Here is an 11,226-nt window from a genome sequence, read left to right on the forward strand (position 1 = left end):
GCCTGGAAAATCCCATAGATGGAGGAGCCTGGAAGGCTGCAGTCCATGGAGTCACTGAGGGTCGGACATGACTAAACGACTTCATTTTCACTTCTCACTTTCATGCATTGGAGAAGGAAATGGCAACCCACTCCAGTGTTCTTGCCTGGAGAATCCCAGGAACGGGGAAGCCTGATGGGCTGTCGTCTATGGGGTCGCACAGAGTCGGACACGACTGAAGCGAATTAGCAGTAGCAGTAGTCCCTTTGTTGGACCCCCAGGCTACAAAGCCTGACATGGGGCTCAAAATCTTCACAACAGTGGGGAGCTCCTTTGGTATTACTGTTCTCCAGTTTGTGGGTCACCCACCCAGCAGGTATGGGATTTGATTTTATCAGGATTATGTCCTTCCTACATTTCCCATGGCTTCTCCTTTGTCTCTGGATGTGGCGTATCTTTTTTGGTGGGTTCCAGCATCCTCCTGTCAACAGTTGCTCAACAGCTAGTTGTGATTTTCTATTTCAATTTTATTAACAATAGCAAACCCAATTTCTAAAATAAATTAGTTGAATATATTCCATCACTGGTGCTGAAGACAGGATTAACCCCCACATTGTAGATTATTGATAATATTTCTGTAAATATAATGTGAAATATTTTATGTTGTTTAATCCATAGGAGAAAATTAAACTTACAGTACTATGCAGGGTATAAAAAGCAGTGTCTACCTAATTACATTTATAGTTTAAAACATGACATTTGTTATTACATGCTGTATTTAGAGGATTTAGAAATTAGTCTCCTCCTGGGGAGGAGCCAAGATGGCGGAGGAGTAGGATGGGGAGAACACTTTCTCCCCCACAAATTCATCAAAAGAGCATTTAAACGTCGAGTAAATTCCACAAAACAACTTCTGAATGCCGGCAGAGGACATCAGGCACCCAGAAAAGCAACCCAACTCTTCGGAAGGAGGTAGGAAAAAATATTAAAGACAAAAAAAAAAGAGACAAAAGAGGGAGGGACGGAGCTCCGTCCCGGGAAGGGAATCTTAAAAAGAGAGAAGTTTCCAAACACCAGGAAACCTCACTGCCGAATCTGTGCCGAGCTTTGGAAGCACAGAGGGCAACATAACAGGGAGAAAAAATAAATTAACAATTGAAACTCGCAGATTGAGAGCCCTACGGTAACTCCCCCAGTGGAGAAGCAGCACAGACGCCTGCATCCGCCATTAGCAAGTGGGGGCTGGGCAGGGAGGCGCGGCGCGGGCTGCATCGCTGAGAGTAAGAATCTGGCCTGAATACCCTGAGCGCTATCTGAGCGAAATAATTTGGGCTAGCAAACCAGACTGTGGGATATCTACCACATGAAAAGCCAGCCCTAACCTAAGACCACCAGGCCCGCGCACGGAACAAAGGACTGAACAGAGATAGCCGGCTACAGACCTTCCCCCTCCGGTGACAGGCAGCCAGAGCCGGAAGGGGACAATCGCAGCCCCAGAGAGACATTATCTATAAAACTGTAAGCAGGCTTCTTTGCTAACTAAAACTTCTTGGGGGTCTGGACAGTCAACATCTGCCTGAGAAGGTGCGCCGGTTTTACACCCAGATAACCGAGTGGCGGGGAGGCGATAAGTCGCAGCATTGGCGCTAGCCAAACACCTCATCACCTGAGCTGCTCGGATCTGGGAAGAGCACAAAACGCAGGCCCAACTGAGTCTGCGCCTCTGAGGACTACCCGAGTGCCTGAACCTGAGCGGCTTGGACCTGGGAGGTGCATGCAGCCCAGGGCCGGCCTCGGATTGTTCCCGGCCGAACAACCTAGAGCCCAAGCAGTGTGGACAGGGAGGCTACACGCGCCGTGAGCAGGGGCAGACCCAGGGTGGCTGAGACACTGTGAGCCCACTCCAGTGTTATTTGTTTGCAGCACTCCCTCTCCCTCCCCACAGCGCGACTGAACAAGTAAGCCTAAAAAAAAAAAAAAGTGTCCTCCACCGTGCCCTTTGTGTCAGGGCGGAAACCAGATACTGAAGAGACTAGCAAACAGAAGAAGATATAACAGAGGGAAACGCCTTGGAAGCTACAGGCAATAGATCAAAACCCTGTGGTTACTACGGACTACATAGGAAGGGGCCTATAGATCTTGAGAAATATAAATCTGACCAAGGAACTAGCCAAAAATGAACTGAACCCACAACAGCCACAAAAAAAAAAACAAACAAAAAAGTCCTAGATATATTTTTATTATTTTTACAATCATTCTTTCTTTTTTTTATTAAAAAAAATTTTTTTAAGTCCTCTATTGTTCCTTTAATTTTCACTTTTATAACCTATTACTTTGCAAAAAAAAAAAAGACCCTATTTTTTTCTTCTTCAGCAAACTTCGTATATATATATTTTATAATTTTTTGACCTTGTTTTTTTTTGTTTTTGTTTTTTTCTTATTTTCTTTAACATTGTATTTTTGAAATTCCAAACTCTACTCTAGATTTTTAATTTTCGCTTTTTGGTATATCTTATCAATTTTGTACCTATAGTTTTTTTTTTTTATATAATTTCTGTGATTTTTTTTTTCTTCTTCTCTGTTTCTTTCTCTTCTTCTTTTATATAACATTGTATATCTGAAATTCCAAACTTTACTCTAGATTTTTAATTTATGCTTTTTGGTACTTGATATCAATTTTGTACCTGTATTTTCTTTATAATTTTTGTGACATTGTTTGTATTTGTTTGTTTGTTTTCTCTCTTTATTTTTCTTCTTCTTCTTCTTCTTTTTTTTTTTAACATTGTATTTTTGAAATTCCAAACTCTACTCTAGATTTTTAATTTTTGCTTTCTGGTATTAGTTATCAATTTTGTACCTGTACTTTATTTATAATTTTCACGACCTTGTTTGTTTTTGTTTGTTCGTTTTTTCTCTCTTTCTTTTCCTTCTTCTTTTCTTTAACATCGTATTTTTGAAATTCCAAACTCTACTCTAGATTTTTAATTTTTGCTTTTATGTATTTGTTACCAATTTTGTACCTTTAAGGACCCAATCTTCAGGACCCATTTTTCACTAGGGAGCGAGATTACTGGCTTGACTGCTCTCTCTCCCTTTGGACTCTCCTTTTTCTCCACCAGGTCGCCTGTGTCTCCTCCCTAACCCCTCTCTACTCTACCCAACTCTGTGAATTTCTGTGTGTTCCAGACGGTGGAGAACACTTAGGGAACTGATTACTGGCTGGATCTGTCTCCCTCCTTTTCATTCCCCCCTTTTATCCTTCTGGCCACCTCTGTCACCTTCCTCCTTCTTCTCTTCTCTGTATAACCCCATAAACATCTCTGAGTGGTCCAGTTGTGGAGTGCACATAAGGAAGTGACTACTGGCTAGCCCACTCTCTCCATTATTGATTCACCTCATCTCATTTGGGTCACCTCTAACGCCCTCCTCCCTCTTCTCTTCTCCATGTAACCCTGTGAACCTCTCTGAGTGACCCTCACTGTAGAGAAACTTTTCATCTTTAATGTAGATGTTTTATCAATGGTGCTGTATAGAAGGAGAAGTTTTGAAACTACTGTAAAAATAATACCGATAACCGGAAGCACGAGACTTAAGTCCAAACCCTGACTCCAGGGAAGTCCTGACTCCAAGGAACATTAATTGACAGGAGCTCATCAAATGCCTCCATACCGACACTGAAACCAAGCAGCACACAAGGGCCAATAAGTTCCAGGGCAAGACATACCAAGCAAATTCTCCAGCAACAAAGGAACACAGCCCTGAGCTTCAAGATACAGGCTGCCCAAAGTCACCCCAAAACTATAGACATCTCATAACCCATTACTGGACATTTCATTGCACTCCAGAGAGAAGAAATACAGCTCCACCCACCAGAACACCGACACAAGCTTCCCTAACCAGGAAACCTTGACAAGCCACCTGTACAAATCCACACACAGTGAGGAAACGCCACAATAAAGAGAACTCCACAAACTGCCAGAATACAGAAAGGACACCCCCAACTCAGCAATTTAAAGATGAAGAGACAGAGGAATACTCAGCAGGTAAGGGAACAGGATAAATGCCCACCAAACCAAACAAAAGAGGAAGAGATAGGGAATCTACCTGATAAAGAATTCCGAATAATGATAGTGAAATTGATCCAAAATCTTGAAACTGAAATGGAATCACAGATAAATAGCCTGGAGACAAGGATTGAGAAGATGCAAGAAAGGTTTAACAAGGACCTAGAAGAAATAAAAAAGAGTCAATATATAATGAATAATGCAATAAATGAAATTAAAAACACTCTGGAGGCAACAAATAGTAGAATAACAGAGGCAGAAGATAGGATTAGTGAATTAGAAGATAGAATGGTAGAAATAAATGAATCAGAGAGGATAAAAGAAAAACGAATTAAAAGAAATGAGGACAATCTCAGAGACCTCCAGGACAATATTAAACGCTACAACATTCGAATCATAGGGGTTCCAGAAGAAGAAGACAAAAAGAAAGACCATGAGAAAATACTTGAGGAGATAATAGTGGAAAATTCCCTAAAATGGGGAAGGAAATAATCACCCAAGTCCAAGAAACCCAGAGAGTCCCAAACAGGATAAACCCAAGGAGAAACACCCCAAGACACATATTAATCAAATTAACAAAGATCAAACACAAAGAACAAATATTAAAAGCAGCAAGGGAAAAACAACAAATAACACACAAGGGAATTCCCATAAGGATAACAGCTGATCTTTCAATAGAAACTCTTCAAGCCAGGAGGGAATGGCAAGACATACTTAAAATGATGAAAGAAAATAACCTACAGCCCAGACTATTGTACCCAGCAAGGATCTCATTCAAGTATGAAGGAGAAATCAAAAGCTTTTCAGACAAGCAAAAGCTGAGAGAATTCTGCACCACCAAACCAGCTCTCCAACAAATACTAAAGGATATTCTCTGGACAGGAAACACAAAAACGGTGTATAAGTTCGAACCCAAAACAATAAAGTAAATGGCAACGGGATCATACTTATCAGTAATTACCTTAAACGTAAATGGGTTGAACGCCCCAACCAAAAGACAAAGACTGGCTGAATGGATACAAAAACAAGACCCCTACATATGTTGTCTACAAGAGACCCACCTCAAAACAGGGGACACATACAGACTGAAAGTGAAGGGCTGGAAAAAGATTTTCCATGCAAATAGGGACCAAAAGAAAGCAGGAGTAGCAATACTCATATCAGATAAAATAGACTTTAAAACAAAGGCTGTGAAAAGAGACAAAGAAGGTCACTACATAATGATCAAAGGATCAATCCAAGAAGAAGATATAACAATTATAAATATATATGCACCCAACACGGGAGCACCACAGTACGTAAGACAAATGCTAACAAGTATGAAAGGAGAAATTAACAATAACACAATAATAGTGGGAGACTTTAATACCCCACTTACACCTATGGATAGATCAACTAAACAGAAAATTAACAAGGAAACACAAACTTTAAACGATACAATAGACCAGTTAGACCTAATTGATATCTATAGGACATTTCATCCCAAAACAATGAATTTCACCTTTTTCTCAAGCGCACATGGAACCTTCTCCAGGATAGATCACATCCTGGGCCATAAAGCTAGCCTTGGTAAATTCAAAAAAATAGAAATCATTCCAAGCATTTTTTCTGACCACAGTGCAGTAAGATTAGATCTCAATTACAGGAGAAAAACTATTAAAAATTCCAACATATGGAGGCTGAACAACACGCTGCTGAACAGCCAACAAATCACAGAAGAAATCAAAAAAGAAATCAAAATTTGCATAGAAACGAATGAAAATGAAAACACAACAACCCAAAACCTGTGGGACACGGTAAAAGCAGTCCTAAGGGGAAAGTTCATAGCAATACAGGCACACCTCAAGAAACAAGAAAAAAGTCAAATAAATAACCCAACTCTACACCTAAAGCAACTAGAAAAGGAAGAAATGAAGAACCCCAGGGTTAGTAGAAGGAAAGAAATCTTAAAAATTAGAGCAGAAATAAATGCAAAAGAAACAAAAGAGACCATAGCAAAAATCAACAAAGCCAAAAGCTGGTTCTTTGAAAGGCTAAATAAAATTGACAAACCATTAGCCAGACTCATCAAGAAACAAAGGGAGAAAAATCAAATCAACAAAATTAGAAAGGAAAATGGAGAGATCACAACAGACAACACAGAAATACAAAGGATCATAAGAGACTACTATCAACAATTATATGCCAATAAAATGGACAACGTGGAAGAAATGGACAAATTCTTAGAAAAGTACAACTTTCCAAAACTCGACCAGGAAGAAATAGAAAATCTTAACAGACCCATCACAAGCAAGGAAATTGAATCTGTAATCAAAAATCTTCCAGCAAACAAAAGCCCCAGTCCAGACGGCTTCACAGCTGAATTCTACCAAAAATTTAGAGAAGAGCTAACACCTATCCTGCTCAAACTCTTCCAGAAAATTGCAGAGGAAGGTAAACTTCCAAACTCATTCTGAGGCCACCATCACCCTAATACCAAAACCTGACAAAGGTGCCACAAAAAAAGAAAACTACAGGCCAATATCACTGATGAACATAGATGCAAAAATCCTTAACAAAATTCTAGCAATCAGAATCCAACAACACATTAAAAAGATCATACACCATGATCAAGTGGGCTTTATCCCAGGGATGCAAGGATTCTTCAATATCCGCAAATCAATCAATGTAATACACCACATTAACAAATTGAAAAATAAAAACCATATGATTATCTCAATAGATGCAGAGAAAGCCTTTGACAAAATTCAACATCCATTTATGATAAAAACTCTCCAGAAAGCAGGAATAGAAGGAACATACCTCAACATAATAAAAGCTATATATGACAAACCCACAGCAAACATTATCCTCAATGGTGAAAAATTGGAAGCATTTCCTCTAAAGTCAGGAACAAGACAAGGGTGCCCACTTTCACCATTACTATTCAACATAGTTTTGAAAGTTTTGGCCACAGCAATCAGAGCAGAAAAAGAAATAAAAGGAATCCATATTGGAAAAGAAGAAGTAAAACTCTCACTATTTGCAGATGACATGATCCTCTACATAGAAAACCCTAAAGATTCCACCAGAAAATTACTAGAAATAATCAATGACTATAGTAAAGTTGCAGGATATAAAATCAACACACAGAAATCCCTTGCATTCCTATACACTAATAATGAGAAAACAGAGAGAGAAATTAAGGAAACAATTCCATTCACCATTGCAACGGAAAGAATAAAATACTTAGGAATATATCTACCTAAAGAAACTAAAGACCTATATATAGAAAACTATAAAACACTGGTGAAAGAAATCAAAGAGGACACGAATAGATGGAGAAATATACCATGTTCATGGATTGGAAGAATCCATATAGTGAAAATGAGTATACTACCCAAAGCAATTTATAGATTCAACACAATCCCTATCAAGCTACCAACAGTATTCTTCACAGAGCTAGAACAAATAATTTCACAATTTGTATGGAAATACAAAAAACCTCGAATAGCCAAAGCAATCTTGAGAAAGAAGAATGGAACTGGAGGAATCAACCTACCTGACTTCAGGCTCTACTACAAAGCCACAGTCATCAAGACAGTATGGTACTGGCACAAAGACAGAAATATAGATCAATGGAACAAAATAGAAAGCCCAGAGATAAATCCACACACATATGGACACCTTATCTTTGACAAAGGAGGCAAGAATATACAATGGATTAAAGACAATCTCTTTAACAAGTGGTGCTGGGAAAACTGGTCAACCACTTGTAAAAGAATGAAACTAGACCACTTTCTAACACCATACACAAAAATACACTCAAAATAGATTAAAGATCTAAATGTAAGACCAGAAACTATAAAACTCCTAGAGGAGAACATAGGCAAAACACTCTCCGACATACATCACAGCAGGATCCTCTATGACCCACCTCCCAGAATATTGGAAATAGAAGCAAAAATAAACAAATGGGACATAATTAACCTTAAAAGCTTCTGCACATCAAAGGAAACTATTAGCAAGGTGAAAAGACAGCCTTCAGAATGGGAGATAATAATAGCAAATGAAGCAACTGACAAACAACTAATCTCAAAAATATACAAGCAACTCCTACAGCTCAACTCCAGAAAAATAAATGACCCAATCAAAAAATGGGCCAAAGAACTAAATAGACATTTCTCCAAAGAAGACATACAGATGGCTAACAAACACATGAAAAGATGCTCAACATCACTCATTATCAGAGAAATGCACATCAAAACCACTATGAGGTACCATTTCACACCAGTCAGAATGTCTGCGACCCAAAAGTCTACAAATAATAAATGCTGGAGAGGATGTGGAGAAAAGGGAACCCTCTTACACTGTTGGTGGGAATGCAATCTAGTACAGCCACTATGGAGAACAGTGTGGAGATTCCTTTAAAAACTGGAAATAGAACTGCCTTATGATCCAGCAATCCCACTGCTGGGCATACACACTGAGGAAACCAGAAGGGAAAGAGACACGTGTACCCCAGTGTTCATCGCAGCACTGTTTATAATAGCCAAGACATGGAAGCAACCTAGATGTCCATCAGCAGATGAATGGAAAAGAAAGCAGTGGTACATATACACAATGGAGTATTACTCAGCCATTAAGAAGAATACATTTGAATCAGTTCTAATGAGGTGGATGAAACTGGAGCCTACTATACAGAGTGAAGTAAGCCAGAAGGAAAAACATAAATACAGTATACTAACGCATATATATGGAATTTAGAAAGATGGTAACAATAACCTGGTGTACGAGATAGCAAAAGAGACACTGATGTATAGAACAGTCTTATGGACTCTGTGGGAGAGGGAGAGGGTGGGAAGATTTGGGAGAGTGACATTGAAACATGTAGAATATCATGTAAGAAACGAGTTGCCAGTCCAGGTTCGATGCGCGATACTGGATGCTTGGGGCTGGTGCACTGGGACGACCCAGAGGGATGGTATGGGGAGGGAGGAGGGAGGAGGGTTCAGGATGGGGAACACATGTATGCCTGTGGTGGATTCATTTTGATATTTGGCAAAACTAATACAATTATGTAAAGTTTAAAAATAAAAGAAAATTTAAAAGAAAAAAAAAAAAAAGACATTACTTTGCCAACAAAGGTCCGTTTAATCAAGGCTATGTTTTTTCCAGTGGTCTTGTATGGATGTGAGAGTTGGACTATAAAGAAAGCTGAGCGCTGAAGAATTGATGCTCTTGAATTGTGATGTTGGAGAAGACTCTTGAGAGTCCCTTGAACTGCACGGAGTTCCAACCAGTCTATCATAAAGGAGATCAGTCCTGGGTGTTGTTTGGAAAGGCTGATGTTGAAGCTGAAACTCCAATACTTTGGCCACCTGATGCGAAGAGCTGACTCATTTGAAAAGATCTTGATGCTGGGAAAGATTGAGTGCAGGAAGAAAAGGGGACGACAGAGGTGAGGTGGTTGGATGGCATCACCTACTTGCTGGACATGGGTTTGGGTGAACTCCGGGAGTTAGTGATGGACAGGGAGACCTGGCATGCTACAGTTCTTGGGATTGCAGAGTCAGACACGACTGAATGACTGAACTGAACTGATGTGTAGAGTTGTCTCTTGGGTTGTTGGAAAAGAGCATTTGCTATACCCAGCATGTTCTCTTAGCAAAACTCTGTTAGCCTTTGCCCTGCTTCATTTTGTACTCCAAAGACAAACTTGGCTGTTACTCCAAGTATCTCTTGACTTCCTACATTTGCATTCCAATCCCCTGTGATGAAACGAATTATATATATATATTTGGTTTTAGTTCCAAAAGGTCTTATAAGTCTTCATAGAACCAGTCAACCTCAGCTTCTTCAGGATCAGTGATTGGGGCATAGATTTGGATTACTGTGATGTTGAATGGTGTGGTTGGAAATTAACCAAGATCATTCTGTCAATTTTGAGATTGCATCCAAATATTTTTGCCTGGAAAATCCCATGGACAGAGGAGCCTGGCAGGTACAGTCCATAGCACCACAAAGTATTGGACATGACTTAGTGACTGAGCATGTATATACTGGATTTTGGACTCTTTTGTGGACTGTGAGGGCTTCTCCATTCTACTAATGGATTCTTACTCAAAGTTGTAAATATAATGGCCATCTGAATTATATTTGCCCATTCTGTCCATTTTAGTTCATTGATTCCTAAGATGTTAATGTTCAATCTTACCATCTCCTCCTTGATCACATTCAGTTTACCTTTATTCATGGACCTAACATTCCAGGTTCCTGTTAGCTAAGAAAGACAACTTTTCTTAAGTAATCCCTTAGCACCAGTCCATAATTCTTACAACTTGACTCAGTAAGAATTCCCTTCTGTAATTATTTTTAATGTTACAGGATTTATATTATAAACAATAATTGCACACAGTTTTATAAATTTTCATTTATGTAACAGTCCTAAAATGTATTCCAAAAGAAAACATTTATCCACATTCTTTACTTGAAGAAACACATGCAGAGAATTAGGCCACTTCCTTTACATGTACATTTAATGGCAGAATTTGTACTTGAACCCCTTCTTCAAACTCCTTAGTCTATATCATTTCACCAAAAGAGGATATTTCAGAGCAATTCAATCTTTTTCCTTTCTCACACTGACTGCTTAACTCTCCTGCATATGAAAATAATTTCATAAATACTGATTTCTGTCACTACAGATTAGTTTAAAACTTATGTAGAATCTCAATTAGCCTAAAGTATAAATTAATAGATTTAAGGGCCTAGATCTGATAGAGTGCCTGATGAACTATGGAATGAGGTTAGTGACATTGTACAGGAAACAGGGATCAAGACCATCCCCATGGAAAAGAAATGCAAAAAAGCAAAATGGCTGTCTAGGGAGGCCTTACAAATAGCTGTGAAAAGAAGAGAAGTGAAAAGCAAAGGAGAAAAGCAAAGATATAAACATCTGAATGCAGAGTCCCAAAGAATAGCAAGAAGAGATAAGAAAGCCTTCTTCAGCAAACAATGCAAAGAACTAGAGGAAAACATCAAAATGGGAAAGACTAGAGATCTCTTCAAGAAAATCAGAGATACCAAAGAAACATTTCATGCAGAGATGGGCTCGATAAAGGACAGAAATGGTATGGACCTAACAGAAGCAGAGGATATTAAGAAGAGATGGCAAGAATACACAGAAGAACTGTACAAAAAA

At 39.0% G+C, this 11,226-nt stretch overlaps 1 long non-coding RNA gene across 1 annotated transcript; it reads left to right on the plus strand.

Annotated features, from left to right (window-relative positions):
- Positions 1-578: 578 nt before the first annotated feature.
- On the plus strand, positions 579-9,840 carry LOC147370738 (uncharacterized). Its single transcript, XR_015166170.1, has 2 exons — positions 579-951; positions 9,201-9,840. It is a non-coding gene; the product is annotated as an uncharacterized LOC147370738 (long non-coding RNA).
- Positions 9,841-11,226: the final 1,386 nt, after the last annotated feature.

Source organism: Bos grunniens, chromosome 6, assembly GCF_055505025.1.
Source record: "Bos grunniens cultivar Pamir isolate PY7600 chromosome 6, Bosgru_T2T1.0, whole genome shotgun sequence".
In the NCBI taxonomy this organism is placed as follows: Eukaryota; Metazoa; Chordata; class Mammalia; order Artiodactyla; family Bovidae; genus Bos; species Bos grunniens.